Source organism: Ambystoma mexicanum, chromosome 2p (assembly GCF_040938575.1).
Source record: "Ambystoma mexicanum isolate Mex_15411 chromosome 2p, UKY_AmexF1_1, whole genome shotgun sequence".
NCBI classification, from domain to species: domain Eukaryota; kingdom Metazoa; phylum Chordata; class Amphibia; order Caudata; family Ambystomatidae; genus Ambystoma; species Ambystoma mexicanum.
In genome coordinates this window covers 796,697,031-796,713,838 of record NC_090923.1, presented here as the reverse complement: position 1 = coordinate 796,713,838, position 16,808 = coordinate 796,697,031, and the positions used below count along the sequence as shown (strand labels likewise).

Below are 16,808 nucleotides of genomic sequence, written 5' to 3'. Positions count from 1 at the left end.
TACCACAATGAATGCTCAAACCAGTGCACAGAGCTTACTAAAACAGGCACAGTACGTATTTCAGGCCCTGCCCTTCGCTCCTGTGAGAATGGCGTGCTGTCCTGCTTTACTCAAGCTTCATTCTGCTTTGCCAACCTTAAAAGCGGCCTTCTTCGTGGATAGAACTTGCCACGTCTAGGGTCAGAAGGTGTACTCATCCCACATGTGTAAACATTGGGAATCGCTGCCACTTCGTGGCTGTCCTCGTGCTGGTCCACTGTGAAGAGTCGTGGCCCTCTGCTCAAACCTCCAATAGGCAAAGGGGTGTTTTTCGTATTAGAGTCGGGCAGCTGGACGATACAGGTAGATCATTTCTTCCATATGGAGCTTAAGTCTGGTTGTGCCACCAAGTGGTTCGGGCGGGGGGGGGTGGCGGGGAGTTGCAGGCACGCTTTCTGTATAGGGAACTCTGGCACCCTCTAGAAACTACAAGGCCGTGGGGAGGGCGGCCACTTTAAATGGTTTGTTTCTCTTATAGGACTGCAGAGGAAGAAGTGCTCTGGCATCATAGGAAGGAAGTGACGTCATAGTGTTCTCCAAGGCGTCTCCATTCTCAGTCAAACAATGCGGATCGCATTGTGGCCGTCCAGGAACTGACCAGCGTGGCCGCTCTCCCCGGGCTTTGGAAAGGGAGGGACAACCCTTTTTTGACAGAAAGGTCTTAGACACTGACCTTTTAGGAATAAAGCGTTTGGAAAATATCCTGTGATCTTCCAACACTGGGAAAGGCACGTTTTATTGTGAGATTTTCTTAAACAATTGGGAGACATAGCTAGTCAGTCAAAATGAATAAAACAAAAAAAATACTTACATTAGGTAAGACACCAGAACGATTAGCAAGAAAGTCGAATCTGACTTTACGATTTCTGCACTGGGCCCAGGCCTAGCTTTGGGCTAACAAGCCAACAGGACCGAGCATGCTGAAACTTGCAAGCGCTTAATTTTTATGGGAAAATACAAGTCCCAAAATGCAAAGTTATGTTGGCTTAAAAGCAAGTGCCGAGCAAAACGTTGTCCAGGCGTAGATTCCGGCAGGGGGCTTGTTCCAGACCCCAAGTCCCTGAACAGGGATGCTTTAGCCCCATGGGTGGGGTCCATAAGCACATTGACCTCTAAATTTTTTGATTAACAGCAAAAGTTTCTAGCACAGTCTCAAAATGCAAAACTATAAACTCGCTAACAAAACAAACAAGAATTGGCAATGCAAACCGTTTGGCTTTTGTATAGACATGGGGAAAGCACTAGCCAGGCACTGTCGCAGTGGTAATAACTGGCCAATGAAGGTAGCAGCTGAAAAATGGTGCTAGTACCAGAATTGCAATGCGTAATACTTATATACAAGCTAAAACTGTTGCCTAAGCCAAGACTTGTATTATACAGGACTTCAGAGAAGGACACACATAGTGCTTCTAAAGGGTGTGGCTGAAGGCAGACGCGGTTAAGACATTTGTATTACACCAGTCACACGTTTACAGCTCTAATTAAGTCATTAACTCTCAGAAGACTACCTTGAGAAAACACTGGTAAGCACTTAAGTTTGATGGTAAGCCGTGATTAAAGCGAGCTCAAAGAGTACAGATGCGGAGGTGTTTGGGTGGTGAGGGGCAAGTACCTAGGTAGTAATGGCCATATGGCTTAGTAAGGCCATGGGCAGTCAATGGGTGAGCAAATAAGCAAAAACATCTACACGCTTTATATGCATCCCCCTATGCCGTGTCTCCCTATCTGTACTCTAATGGGATAGTTTGGGCTTATAGGCGGCGCTTTAAGGCATTGATAAACAACTCACACCTTACATGAGGACACCAGAATGCCAAAAGTTGGCTTATGGCTACCAAATAAAAAACATTGGCGTGCTGCAGCACAGTGGGCCCTAGGGATTAACATGGCATTGGGTGGTCAACGAATAGGTAAACATCCAAATACACTGAAGCTGTATGTCCCTCCTCGCATCCCATCTCCCTCCGATCTGTATTCCACTACAACTGTTTCAGGTTATAGGTGGCACTAAAGTGCCACCTGACAGCCCAAACTAATAAGAGTAGAATAGGCAGTTTCTGCTAAAAAACCGCCTATGCCATAGCACCACCCAGATGCCATCCCCAGTGGTCCACATCACATTCAGAGCCACGGGGGAAAGCATTGTGGGTATGCTATTTGTAAAATATAATGGGCATTTGTATAGCGCCTTTCACCATTGATATGGTCTCAAAGCGTTGTAGGTTGAACGCCGTTGGGAGACCGAAGTCCAGGTATGGGAATATGGGTCAAAGAGAGAGAGAAGAAGAAGAGAGAGAGCATGTGTGTGTGTGGTGTGTGTGTGTGTGTGTGTGTGTGTACTTAGTATGAAGGTGAGGATGGGTGTCCAAGTCCCTGCTAGTCACCCAGGTTAGGCAGGCATGTGGGTGGGTGGGTGCGGACAGGTAGCCCAGAGAGTATGCGAGAGAGACATTGTGTGTGCAGCAAGACCAAATTGTATCATAGGGATAGCTGTGTTCTAAAGGCAGAGGTGTTGTGCAAATATGTGATGGAGGGGAGATATTATGTGTGCAGCTAGACAGAATTTTACTGTGGGGGGGATATGTGGAAATGGCAGGTTCTGTGTTCCTTTTCATTTGTAATGTAGTACTCAACTCCGCTGACCTGGGAATCACACAGAATCCTGGTAACAGCCAAACCAACACTTGTCTGGAGGGGGTGGAGCGACAAAGTGTGTCCTGGAAACAGCCAAACAAACACTTGCCTAAGTAAGATGCCGACCCTGGAATGGGCGGAAGCAACAGCCTTATATAAGCCTGTGGAGAAAGGACCGGGGGCTCTCCCTTTCTTGGTTGCTGGCAGTGGTGTGCTGACGGGGGTTAGGGGAGGCAGCAGAGCCCAGGAGGCCCCTTCCACAGGTACCCTTGTCTTCTCTTTCCAGCCATCCCCTCCTTTCCTCCTCAACCTGCTCTATATTTCCACCAGTAAGGCTCCTGGCCTGTCTACCTCCCCCTGTCTCTGTGCCTGTCCCCCTCTCTGTGTCTCTCTCTCCATGTGGGGTTCTCTTTGCCAGCCCTTCTCCCTCTTTTTCCCCTCTCACCTTCTCTACCGGCCCCCTCTCCAACCCTTCTTTCTTCCTTGTGGTCCTTTCTCTCCCCTTGCATTCAAGGGTACTCCCCAGGCCCTCGGGTTCCATGCCAGTGGGTGTGCCTAACTAGTATGCTTGCCATCAATGCTCTGCCTTGTGCTCGCAGACCAGTGTCAGCAACCACCCGTGTCCAGTGTGTATAGTTTATCCTACTGGCAATGATTTTACTCCTCTTCCTGTAATAAACCTGTTTCTGGTTTCTACAAAGACTTGGTGCCTTCATTGTGTACCCACTTTTCAGTGTAGACTGCCTGTTATTGTCAGAGTGGGGACCCAGTCCGTCGGCATACATAACGCACCCCCACTGGGTCTGTTGACTCCCTAGTCCAGAACTGTGGCTCTGACTGGGGGGTCTCCCACACAACCTCCCCATTTTGGCCTGCCTTCCACTTCCACAGTTTGCTGGTGCCTGGGACTCAGATCCTGATCACCTGAAGAGCACCTTAATGTCTGCACATTCTCTGACTAACTCCTCCCCGTTCTGCAGCCTGCACTCCTCTCATCTGTCCGTTTTCCATTTTCCCTCTTTTGAAATTTACATACCTGTCCCAGAGAACAGGAGTTCCTGCCCCGAGAGCTGCCTGCTGTGCATGCGCGTGACCGCCGGATCAAGCGTGAGGGAAGAAGGGACGTATCAGTCAGGCACACTGACATTGCCACCTTGTAGCTTGAAGGGAGGACTCCTAGTCTGCGAGGGGGTGATAACACTGAGGGTAGGTCATTGTACCCATCCAGTCAACCCAGGTCCCACTCCCACAGTGGCAAGGGGCTGGTGTGTTGCCACTGTCAGAGAAGAATATGCACACCTATACAACATCACACAATTGTACTGGCAAGTTGTAGCGTGCATCTTTCCAGATAATTTACCCAACTAGTCATAGCATCCAGATCTCAACCCCTGATTTTATCTGGTGTTCGGTTTTAACCCTGAGAGTTCCTCATGAGAGGGGAGTCACCTACCCTGGAACAAACTCACCACCTAGGCACATACTGGAGGCTGAATAAGGGTAGCTGTGGCTCATTGCTCACCTCAGGGACCAGTTCACAGAGAGCCTCGTTCTAGAAGCGCATGTTGCTTAATTCAGTTTACTGGCCTGCCTGAGTCTGGGTACAAAGAGTGGTGGGGTGGAATCTTAATAGTAAGTCCCTCTGTAGATACCTTTGTGGAGTGCGCCTTGATACCCCCTTATTTAGCTTGTCTGTGCGGCTGGATCCCACACCCAACCAAAGCACCTAATTCCGTTTACTAGTACCAGAGCCACCATGTCTGTTCCAAACTCATCTCCTAGACACTCATTAGGCTAGTAGAGGGCCCACAGTCCATAGAAAAATCTAGTGCCCGCAATAAACATCTGATCCATAAAAATTAGCAAATATCAATAATTCGAAATAAGAGCCCACACCATGTTACCAACATCCACATTGCTTCTTCAACCTCCTAGGAGTATATCACCAGGCTACAACTATAAAGAAACGTACAAAGATGGCCCTCGAACAATAAATAGTCAGTTCTATCTGCCCATGGGCGATACCCCTGACAATTCCCCAAATGCTTCATCTATGCGAGGAATCAACTCCTGACACCAATATCCCTCAGCAATGACTCCCCTTCCTCGGAAAAAAGGTCCCCAAAAATTAGCTTTACATAGAACGATGGTCTCGCAGACAGACACAGACACTGCCACCTCCAGTGCTACTAATGGGCCATCCGGCCTGGTCAGCGGCAGTACTTAATATGTAAAAAAAAAAAAAAAAACTATTTAAAACAGTGCTGGGGCTCAAATATTCTCCCACACACCCATGACATGTCAGGATGTCCAGCACGCTGCCCACTGCTGCAACCACCCACCTCTGCTCCCCATGCTGTCAACCTATATGGGGTTAAAGGCTGCAACTCAAACAGGCTTATTGTGGTTGACGGATGGACTCGGTCACTAAGGCAGGTGTGTGATTTACAAATACCAATTAACAAACACATTAAATTATGTACTCATTGTGTCTTGACATGAGACAAATGTTGTCTTTACACACAATCATTTACAATTTACTCTGATTATATAGGTGTTTATGTGACTATTAGTAAGTTGCCAAAACACCACATAATCAAACTGAGTCTGAAACAATAAGTCCCGGGGCTCAGAAATAAGTGCCAGGGCTGAGCCCTGGCAAACAGCCCCACAAATTATGCACCGATGCATGCCACTTCCAAACGGACAGCGCTGACGTCAGCAGCCCTTTGACTCCGATCACGCTCTGCCCTGTTAATACACCTACACACAGGAATTCCTTTTATGACAAGGGACTGGTTATAGTGTCCCCATGCTGGGCTGGGTTTCGGTTCTAATGACCCACCAGAGGGCTGCTGACGCCCAAGCCCACCCTCGATAGAGGGGCGTACGCCATTAGCAACCGGCTCAATGCGTGGGGTACCACAAGCATCCCTTTCCGTTTTTTAAATGTTCCCTTCGATGGATGGACGTGCGTGGCGGGGCACCAACCCAAGAGCATAATCAGGCAATTTCAACACGATCACCATGGATACGCAAGAGCCCCTCCCCGCTACCCATGCGAGGTGAGGAGGCGGACGGGTGCCCAAGTCTGGTGCAGGAGCAAAGGTAAGTTGTTATGGGGAGAGGTGTGCAGGCTAGGTGCACGGGGGCAGGGGGGCAGAGGGCGTCGCACACTGTTAGGGAGCCTGGAGGGAGAAGCAGTGTTCTGCTGTCCTGGAGTGTGGGCTTCCCTGCCACCGAGGACAACATAGTAGAGCATGCATTGCCCACCGACAGGTGTCAAGAGCACACGTGTGATCCCCTCCACGCGAAAAACACGGCACGCAACCACACTAACGGGTGCCCGGCCACGAAACGTGGAGGCGTCGCCGACGCTCAAATGACACAAGAACGAACCAACCCCCCCCACCTACCCCCCATCCAGCTTTCTTTCAAATCCAAGACACACGTTGCACAGAAAGACGAACCGGCTGGTACCAGCACCCCCACCCACCACCCTGAATCCAAGCTTCTAAGCGCCTGCCTCGCTCGCTTCACAAAAATCCCCCCCCCCCCCATCAAGACAGCCTGATGGTGCAGCGCGCCTTACCAAAGGACAATGCAAGTTCAAGGGTATCACCACAACACGGACCTCGCTCCATTAGCTGCCACTTCACGCGTGAGAAACATGCGGGTCACGCAGCATCACGTCTCTGGCAGAGAAACAACCCACCAACACGAAAACCCTGCCTCTCGCCAGAGCTGCCCGCCTGCACGCTCTGAAGGCAGGCCTCCAGACTCGCGTTCCACGGCTTCGGGGAAGCACGGCCCGCTCCCCCTCTTGTGCAGCGCCACAACGCCACCATGTTTCTACATGGCACTGTCTACAAGTGTCCGCAGATACCTTGCATCCAAAAATAGAGCCCATGCCAAACTCTTCCACTCTCGGAAGGGCACTGCCCAGGCCGTCCAGTGGCATCGCTTTTTAATCCAATCGCTATTCGCTGACACAATCCGGAGGATAGGAAACTGACGCAGGTCGGAATTTGATATGTGCAGACTGCCTCCGTGTTACTGGCGTTTGTCTGGTTGTATCATCATTGTGGCACATGGCAATTTAAGCGACACAAACTAAACATGCACACCTCGCTTTTCACAACCGTGGCTCCGAAGAAAGCGTACTAAAGGTCGGCACGTCAAGGGCGAATACCGCTCCTCCAAAAAGGAGAATCTATGGGGCCTGGTTCTTACCACGCGCCGGCCGAGCTCTCCCCACGGCTTCCTGCCCGAGCTATATGTGCGGGGGTGTTGTCAGAGGGGTTGGGACGATCGAGTCCTCGGGCACTGCCAGATCCTGGAGGGTGGACTGGGAAGCAAAGGCAGCAGCACGCGCCGCGTTGCAGCTCACTGGCGGCAGACAGCTGGAAACGTTTTCGGTGCATTACAACAATAGCCAGGTATTAAACGCACAACAAAACCACGCGCTCCTCTAGCAAACGCACCAGAGTAATATTAATCAACTGCCGTTCATTTACTGACTTGGCCACGACGGATGGCAAGGATGAGTGGGCATTCGATTCCGCCAGGATTCGACCATTCAACTGCCAGGTATATCCAGATCGCTGCGCAGCATGCTCAAACCCGCTGAGCTATCTCACTCGCCATAAGGCGGGCCCACGGGACTGCAGGGGTGGACAGTCCATGTGTAACACAGGATTAGCAGGGGCGTTCTCAGGTGAAACACGCGCACATGATATAGAACCAGGGCCACAAACACAAGAACCCCCAAAGCTCCACCTGTGCAGGGGGAGGAGCACATTGGCCCACTGGATGCCCCTATCATACAGCAGTGTGACGGAGATGCCGCGGCACACTGCATACGCGATTGCTCTCTCCCACCTGCAATGAAAAAAATCAGTGCTTTTTGTAACATGCAGCTTCAGCAGTAACTATATGTGTGGCAATTCAGCCCCCACCCAAAAGGCTGGGCCCTCCATAATAATTGCATAAGGTGAAACCTGGAAGCACTGCAGAAGGTTACAGCGTGAGCATGAATGTTTCGCCTCCTCCCCGACCCCCTCCGAAAAAAACCTCCCAAACACGACACAGCATTTAAACATACAATGCCCGGTGTGTGGGCCACCAGCCAAGCACAGATCTGGACTACAGAAGGAGCCTGGTGCGCCCGACATCCAGATGCACTGGCAGCGGGGGCTGCAGGCCTCACCGCACAGAATCGGAAACATGACACGGGAGGAGAGTGGGATGCCTCGTCCACGATCAGGCACAGCAGCCAGAGGGACTTTGGCAGAGCATGCCCGCACCCAAGCCCTAGCACTCACGTGCACTTTGCAGGGGAGGGGGTCGCTGTCCGCTTTAAATCCAGGCAGTGGAAGCCGGTATTTCCGCCTTTTGTCTCCCTGCTCCTGCCCCCTCACGTCTCCAGTCCCAGGCTGTAAACCCTCTGGTCAATCCCAGCTGTGCACTCCACACGCTCCGAGCTTCTGTCGCCGCTCCTGCCTTGACTGAGGTCTGTTTCCCAGGGCATGCGCACTATCCCTGGGAGCCACGGCCAGGCCCCTCCCTGCTCCTCTTCCTATTGGACTACGGGTGGAAAATATGCAAACCGCAGTTGCGGGCCCGCCCCTCCCTGTCTCGGCCACGCCCTTGACTGTGAAATCGATTCGCAGGCCTCCTATTGTCACAGAACTCCCTGCGGCGCAAAAAAGCACTGCCTCCCTAACAGAAAAACATCTTTAAAGTGTTATTAGACACCGAAGAGCAATGATTGCCAAACACACCATAGATACACAGGGACAACAAGCTGTGTCATGTCAGGTGAGCGTTGTTCATCCGGCCCTGGGGTTTCTTTGCACTCTGAAGGCAGTACCTTTGGTTGTGCCATCTGGGGCCTTAGTGACGCTGAGCAGCAGCTCAGTATAACCCAGCAGCATATCCACTTCTTGGTACACATATCGGATTGCTATTACCTAGAATTACATCTTTCTCTGTGGATTGATAACTGTAGGAGGAAAGCAACCTGAGGTTTGTCCTCTCGACCCCAGCACCAAAAATACTATTTTAGTCACATAAAATCATTATATTTACAAGATTAACTTTTATGCAGTGTCAAATTAAATGTAGCTTTTGCAGCCAAACACAGCCATCTCTCAAAGATGTGCAACAATGGCAGACGTCTTTTGCCCTGTTTTTGTTGTGAGATGTAACTGTTCTTCGTTGACAATAGTAGTGGCTAATAATTAACATGGCATACATACTTGACCAATTCGCCAGCTTTACCCTCGCTTTCTTAGTACTGTGGCCACGACGGGCACTTGCATCGTGACATGTGGCACAATAACGGTGATGTAACTGATTTTGCTTCACTATCTCCTTTTAGTAAGGAAAGGGAATAGAGCACAACTTACTTTGCCTCATTTTTTTGGCACGAGTATTATACCACTAAAACAGACTAAATCTGCTTTAGAAGTAACGCGTTTCACTAGTTAAACCATCGTAAACCACCAGAACGTTTTAAATGGTTTAAACCACTCGACTTTTAGGATACGAATTGTTGAAACGGGTCACTTTTTAGCTCTGAACTGGCCTCCGTGTCTATAGGGAAATGCCCAAAGGCCGGTCCATGCCGGCTCGCGCGGGCTGGTTTATTGGGCTTTTGTAGGCCAGGTTGATGGCTTGGTGAACCGCGCAGGTAGACGCTTTGAGCTCCGTCACTGGCTCGATTTGCTCTGAAAAGCATCACTTGTCGTAAATGTTCCGAAAAAAGCACTCTCACTTATAACTCCAACAGTTTGTCACAGAGGCCACGAATTTCGAGTCACAAATGCCCCCCTCTCATCATCTTCTTCTTGCTGATAGATTTTATCCATCAGCTGTGATTTTTGGATACCGAGGCTTGAGCCTCATTACTCCATCTTCTCGTGTTGAGCATGTAGTCCTGGGTTAAGATTCTTCTTGGTCTGTGTGGACTTGTCACAATAGGGCTGGTTTCACTGCGTCTTTGCCGTGATGGGCGGCGGGTAGCGGTCGAAAGGGTTTGCAGTGGTGGCAGTGAGTCTTCTGATCAGAGGGTTCGGGTTCTGATCCAGTCCTTGGCAGTAGTTCTTACGCAGCTTCGCTAGATGTTCGTCCAACATCTGGATGTCCAGGTCTCTGCGAAGGTCTGCTATCCTTGTGAAGATTGGAGCTCTAGACGATATCCGCAGGGCCTTGTTCTGGACTATCTGAAGACTCTTCCGCTGTCGCCCAAAAGTGTGTGATCTTGGATGCTATTTATGCAAGATTTACCAAGCCCCCTGACCCCAGCCGCCATGAAAAAGAAGGACCAGAGCAGCTGTTTGATTCAGGCAAAGGGGGTAATTCATGGATTATTTGCGCCAAAAAAAACCAGGATTTTTGCGCCTTTCTGCCCGCAAATCCCCATTTGTTAAACGGGGATTTGCGGGCAGAATGGCGCACAAATCCCGTTTTTTCGGTGCGAATAATCCATGAATTACCCCCAAAGTTTCCCCAGACAGATGCACGGAAGCAATTGCATCTTATCCTTGGCTGGGTTGAGGGCCTGCAATAGATGGGTGCAAGTCTTCTCACAGGCCCTGCCAGAAACTGGGTGGGGCTAGCAGCCCTTCGCGTGACATGCACATTATAGAAGGAACACACCCACACAGAGAATGGGTGGAGACTTTCATTGCAGTGCCGGTATTTTAACTCACTACCTAGTGATAATTTTTAGACTGCATTTTGGTGCGAGATGGGGGTTCTGCGTGGTGGGCTGGGCCTGCTCCTCCATCCCTTTTAATGAATAGTCTTCCATTTTGTACCTGTCATTCAGGTCTTTGTCCTCAATCCCTCGCCACAGCTCTAAATGCCCTAGTGGACTACATTGCTTCATCTCTCTCCCCCTCTAGCTCACTCTTTTTGGGAGGCTCCTGCAGTTCTCCTTGGAGCCATTAAGGCACGTGCAAAAGGAGTGGCCCCTCGTGGTGTGCACTGTGCCCATACCTGAAATCAGGAACAAATGCGGTCCTGTGTTTGCGCAAGATGAGAGGACCATTAAACAAATGCTTTCAGGGATGAGTAGTAAGCATTCAAGAGCACCTTATGGCCTCAATGAATCTCAGGGTGCGAATCGGCCGGAACAGCGGCTATTAATACTTCCTTCACTTGGTCCACCTATTGGACAATTTTGGCGATGTTCTAAAAGTTAACTTTGAGACTGTCCTCACACAGGACTGTTTAGCGGCTTCACTTCAACACTACAGCTAAGTCAATGCCTAGTCTGGGATTCTGAGGGAAACCCTTATTGATATATTTTTAGGTCCAGTTCATGTACTCTGGATGACAGCCCTTATATAACACCCCTCTCTTAGAATCTCCCTGACCCCACTGAGCCAAGAAGTAGGTCTGTTTTGCAAATTTAAAAGGTTTATTTGAGAAATATAAACAATATATATATATATATATATATATATATATATATATATATATATCACACTTCTATAAATAAATTGATAATGGATATTACACTTGCGAATATGAGCAGTAATCAGCAAGAGGTAACTTATGAATAGGACCAGAAGAATAAGGTGGGAAAGAATGCTTTATATGGTTCAAGGAAACGCAATGATGAATGAAATGCAGTACAGAAAATAACTTGATATGGCTTCAACAAAAGACAATGTAATCACAATGTAATCACTTTTCCTTGACAATTCACTCCCCCCCTATGCCATGTAAGAAATGGAAGGAGAGCACACAGTCTTCAAGAATCCCAACAAAATGCAATACGAAATGCAGTTCCCCCCCAGCAAGCTTAGAGGAAAACAGGTAGAGGTTTGAAACACAGGCCCAAAATGCTTTTAAATGTGATGGCAATGGATGGGAAAATATGCTAACTGATTTTAATTCCCTCTAGAGATTCAGGATGAGTGAGAGATGCTTGTTGGTATTAGTTCAGGCTCACTTTGGCAATGCTCTATGAGTTATTACCAGGTTGCAAATGGATTTCAACAAAGGAAAGAATGGAGCTGCTATTTTGATCAGTGGAGAAATTGAGCCAAATCGCAAATTGCGGTAAATTTCGCAAGTGCATAAATCGTGATTGCGGAAAAAGTATAGGGAGTATATAGTCGGTTCTCGGTTCGTTGGAAAGCCTAGAATCACAGCTTAAAAATGAAAGTTAAACCACATTCCTAGGACAAACGGTTCCGGAGATACAGACGATTTAATAAAGGTAGATTTTCGGATTTAAAGTAAAACTCAATATGACCGGTGACAGCTGGCAGCTTTAGAATGACAGATGACAGCTCGCAGCTTTAAAATGACAGATGAAGCGGTTTCTAGGAGGCAGTTCTACTTAGGTTAAAATAGTTTGAATTAGATTATTTTAACTAAGAGATTGGGTTCTGCACAGTTCTGGCGGGTACTCACAATATAAATTTGAAATAGGCCTCGTCACGGATCTGGTCAACACATCCAGCGGCGGTTCTCTCTGCTCGGCGGGTCAATCAGGCACCGGTTCTGCTCACAGCGATCCGGATCTCTGGTTCTGCTCACAGCGGTCTGGGTCTGGTCTGCACTGCTTTCCGGTCTGGATCAAGAGGATTCTGGATGTAACACTGCTTTCTGGGTACTGGCAAAAGTTCTTGGCAAAAGAATTCAGACAGCTCGCCCGACTGTGGAATAGTTTGTAAATGATTTTAAGGATGCTGAGGCCTGCTGAGAATTGCCCACAAATCTATATTTGATTCAAATACATATTTCCCAGGTACACAATGTGTTGAAATTACATGTACACATTATATATTCCTTATGGTCCATGCTTGTCCGCCTCTGATCTTCCTGGGGGCTTGCATTCAAAAATGACAACATTTTGCGCTTTTTGACTGGTTTACCAATATCGGACATTTACCAAAAATTACACACATGTGCGCAAGGAGTATGGACATTAATTGATGAAGTGTCCGATTTTTAACATGCAGACATTTGGAGTAAGACCCTATTTTCCGCTAGCAACCCCCCAGAATACACCACAGGGCCCTAACACCTCTTAAAACGTGCACAGAAAAATCACAAGAATAATGATATTACTTATATAATTCTGACAAGTCCGTACTATGAATTATCCATCTTTTTTTAAATTATGCTCTGGCCCAGATGGGTGTGGTTTAGGTTCCAAAGCACATGGGGGAAGCTTCTGTCTGCCCCCACCTCCAGCTCGGGTGGCTCCCAGAGGCACTTCTCCTCCCACTTCTCCCAAGAGGAAGCCACTTTACGGCCCCCCCAATATAACATTTGCCTGAGTCCAGGACAAGGCTTTGTTCAACCTCCTGCCAGTGCCCCTCCCCTAATCTAATCAGAGAGTTGTCAACTTCTTTTGGTGGGGAAGCAGGATGCAGCTAGTCCTGGGAAGAGTGGCTGAGCAGGTTTCTCCTGTCGGGGGTAGTTGTCAGGCAGAATTCAGCTAAATGTCACTTTAGTTCCCAGTTTAAATCAAACGTACAATTTTTACCTATACATTAAATAATTACTTCCTTCAAGTCATTTCAGAATATAGTTTTACATTGTATCCACCTCTTAGCAAGTCTTTCCTTGGTCTGGTTTGGGTTCCTCTGTTCAGTTTTACACAAAAGTCTGGTGGTTTTAAAACGCCAGGTTTCTGATAGTGGTGAGTACCGGTATTGCAACCATTTTTGGGATTAAGAAAATGAATTCCCCACAGTTCTGAGTTGCTTTTTGGCAATCAGCATTGCCATTCCCAATGGTTTCAGGCTAATGTGTGTGTAGCCCAATGGTGGTTTTAGGCAGTGCCCTCCTGTGCTCACAACATAGGCAAAAATGGGTGGCAGCCTATTCTTCATGTTTTCCCTGTGCACTCTCTGGGGAGTTCTGACCATCATGATGTTTTCCATGCCAGTACTGCACAGTTTTATGGTAGGGCTTGGATGCATGGGTAAAAACATCCCACAGGACAGGAAAGTCTGACTGAGATGGCAGCTGTGCCCACCTATCCCGGCAATCACACAGGAACAGGCTGTACAAACAATGGGTGGAAAACTTACTGGCCAACACGGATAGATAAAGGGAAAAGAAGGGTAACATTGCAAGAGAACCCTTGAATTCAATTCCAGAGCATGCAGAGCAATGCAGCTTTACACCACAAGGCTGCGTATTAAAGCTCCCTGCTGGCGATGCCACCAAGGCATGCCCGCCAGAGATGGGCAAGAGAATGGAAGTGCTGAAGCATGACAGAAAGAAAACACAACTGTGGTAGGAGGAGCGAGAAAGAGGAAAAGGAAGGAGAAAGGGGAGTTAGAGAAAGAAATTGGCAGGTGAAAATGAGCCTTATCAAATGACAGAGCCTCAGATTAGGAGCGAGAGAGAGTGAGAGAGAGCAGGAGAGATAGAGAGGAATAAGAGCGGAATTGAGCAGGGACGTCATTTAGTGGTCGCCAGAGGTCGCAACTGCGACCTCTGAGGTCTCCCTTGCGACCTCTGTGGTCACCCCTGCGACCTCTAGAAAAAAAACTTTTTTTTTAAAACATTTTTTTTGTTTTTTTTTTTTAATGCAAGCTCATGGGCTGTGGCCAGCACCATGTGGCTCTTTAGTTTTGGAGTGGCTGGCTTTCTTGTTTAAGCCCCTTAAAAAAAAGAAGAAAAGGAGTGACACACTTTCAGCACTGACCCTAAATAAGAAAGATTAGGAATACCAAATAATGTGTCTTTCTGGAATTCTATACAATAATTGATAGACTCATTAAAGGTTTATTTCAGGCACACTTCAGGGGACGAGTCACTGATTTAGTCTTTACTTAAACGCCTCAACTCAGCCTTTCATCCTTCCGAGGTCGATAAATGAGTACCACCACAGGTTGGGTGATATTGGGTGTATATTTTTTCTATATAAAGCGCTGAAGCGCAAGTGCTATATAACAACACATCATTATCATTTGGTCATGGTGCTTGCATTCACAGTAATTTGGTTATATGGGCCTATACACACTGATCTTAACTATACATATGGCGATCCATTCTTGTATGAAGTGTACATCACATTATAGTGATATCGTAACCATATTGTTTGTAGTGTACAATGCTACGCGATAGCACTTCCTGTTTTGTCAACGTGTGAAAGGTCGCGTTCCATCGCATCCCGCGATATCACTTCGGGGTGGGATCAAATGACATCACTTCCTGTTATGTCACCAGGGGGTCAAAGGTCCTGTTATGTCACTTCCGCTACCCCAGGCATTTTGGTGAAATGACGTCCCTGGAATTGAGGTAGTCATAGTGAAAGCAAATCAGATAGAAATACAGAGAAAGTGCAATGTCTCGGGAGGATAGCTCAGGGACAACGCGCTCGCCTTGGTAGCAAGATGATACGGAGCACCACAGGTTCGATCCCCTGGTCTGCGCGTATTAAGCGTGTCATAAATAAACCATCATATCATATCAATGGAGGACGATATAGAGTGATGCAAATGCACAGGCGTTGTACCTAGAGAGATCCAGAGGCCTACAGAAAGACACAGAGACAGAAAGAAAAGCCAGGGTGAATAGAAGGAGATGGAGACAGGCTATGAGTCAGCGGTAGAAGAATGCAGAGTGAGCTGGAGAAATCGATACCAGATCCAGAGAGTGACTCATGGAGACAAAGATAAAGGCATACAGATGGCAGAGGTAGGCCCAGAGAGAGCGACAGACAGAATTACTGACCGCGAGATTGCATGACAGAGGGAGCGGGATAAAGACGGGTGGCGTCATAGAAAAGCTGGGAGAGAGAAGGAGGCGCAGGGAAACACGTCATTTCAAACAGGGTACCGGAGGTAGGGAGAAATCCCACACACAGGCACGCGTGCATAGAGAGACAGGCAGACAAACGGGGCCAGAGAAACAAGAAAAACACAATAGACAAAGAAAGAGGCGGAGGGACGGAAAGCGGAAGATTGAGAGGCAACGAGCAAAAGAGAGGACGAGCAGAGAAAATGAAAGACAGAGAGATACAAAGAGAGACGAAAATAGTAGAAACATTAAGAAACCGAGGTAGAGTTACAGACATATATGTTTGCAGGTTTCTTCTTGAACATAGACATGTCAGAAAAAGTGTGCATGGAAAGGCAGGCATAGCGACACAGAGATTGGCAGGAGGTGATAGGCAAGCAGACACGCGAGGCAGGGATGGCTAGGACGTCAGATCCTTGGAGAAAAAAAGCAGATAATAAGGTTACAGTGAACGAAGGCTAATTAATTGGATGACCCAATGGTTCCAGGCCATGAGCATTTCGCTTCCGTCTGGGGGGCTTTGTCCCCTTTGTGCTCGCTTTAGAAACAGAGAACAAATACATGTACATCTGTTTCTATCCCCGCACCCAAAACGGAGAGTGGGGGCAGGTTTCTGGGCCTGTGCCAAGCAAGTCCACGCATTAAGTAGCCAGGGCGAGAAAGCGCAACGCTTTTGTGACTAACGAGGAGCAGTCAAATGAAAGAAAGACACACTTTCATCCCGGAAACCCATAAACCCAACCTCTGCCAAAGCAGGGCTGCCTAATCCCTGAGCACACTGCGTGCCCGCTGGTGCCGGGGGTGGTGCCTTCTCCGCCAGGTCCTGCTATCGCTCCCTGTCTGAGGTGCCAACGCGGAGGCTCCCATTGCAGTGAGTCAGGCGGCGAACTGCTGGGCACCCCACTGCCTGGAAACGCACCCCTGCTACCAGGCATGCCAATCCCTCCCAGGAACTGGGCTTTAAAAAAACGTCTACTCGTGTTTATATTTGTGGTACTGACTCTAGACAGGGAACTGATCATTCATGCACCGCAAGGAGTGAATACCAGACACCCTTACTTGCAGCACTCTGGGCCCCTGATCACCCTTCCCACAAGATTCCTCCTCAACGCCTAGGCCACCATGCCACCCCCTCTCCTCCACGCCACCTGGTACAGCTGTACCCCTCTTCTGTGCCCCTCTGTATCCTACCCTCCGTGCTATCTGTGTTCTGTTGTGTACCTCTGTAAAGCGCTCCATTATGTATCTCTATTGTTGTATACCTCTCTAAAGCGCTCCATTGCTTCTCGAAGCCAGGTCTGCGCTCAATAAATATCATATTAATAATAATAGATTGAAAACATCCATTTGAA

The 16,808-nt window shown here is 48.3% G+C and overlaps 1 protein-coding gene across 3 annotated transcripts in view; it reads right to left on the bottom strand.

The window, feature by feature from the left end:
• NUMBL (NUMB like endocytic adaptor protein) overlaps positions 1–8,182 on the bottom strand; it is a 300,123-nt gene extending 291,941 nt beyond the window's left edge. For all 3 annotated transcript variants that reach the window (XM_069644461.1, XM_069644463.1, XM_069644462.1), the window contains exon 1: positions 7,998–8,182. The gene's annotated coding sequence lies outside the window, so the exon portion shown is untranslated. The remainder of the gene's footprint in view (positions 1–7,997) is intronic.
• Positions 8,183–16,808: the final 8,626 nt, after the last annotated feature.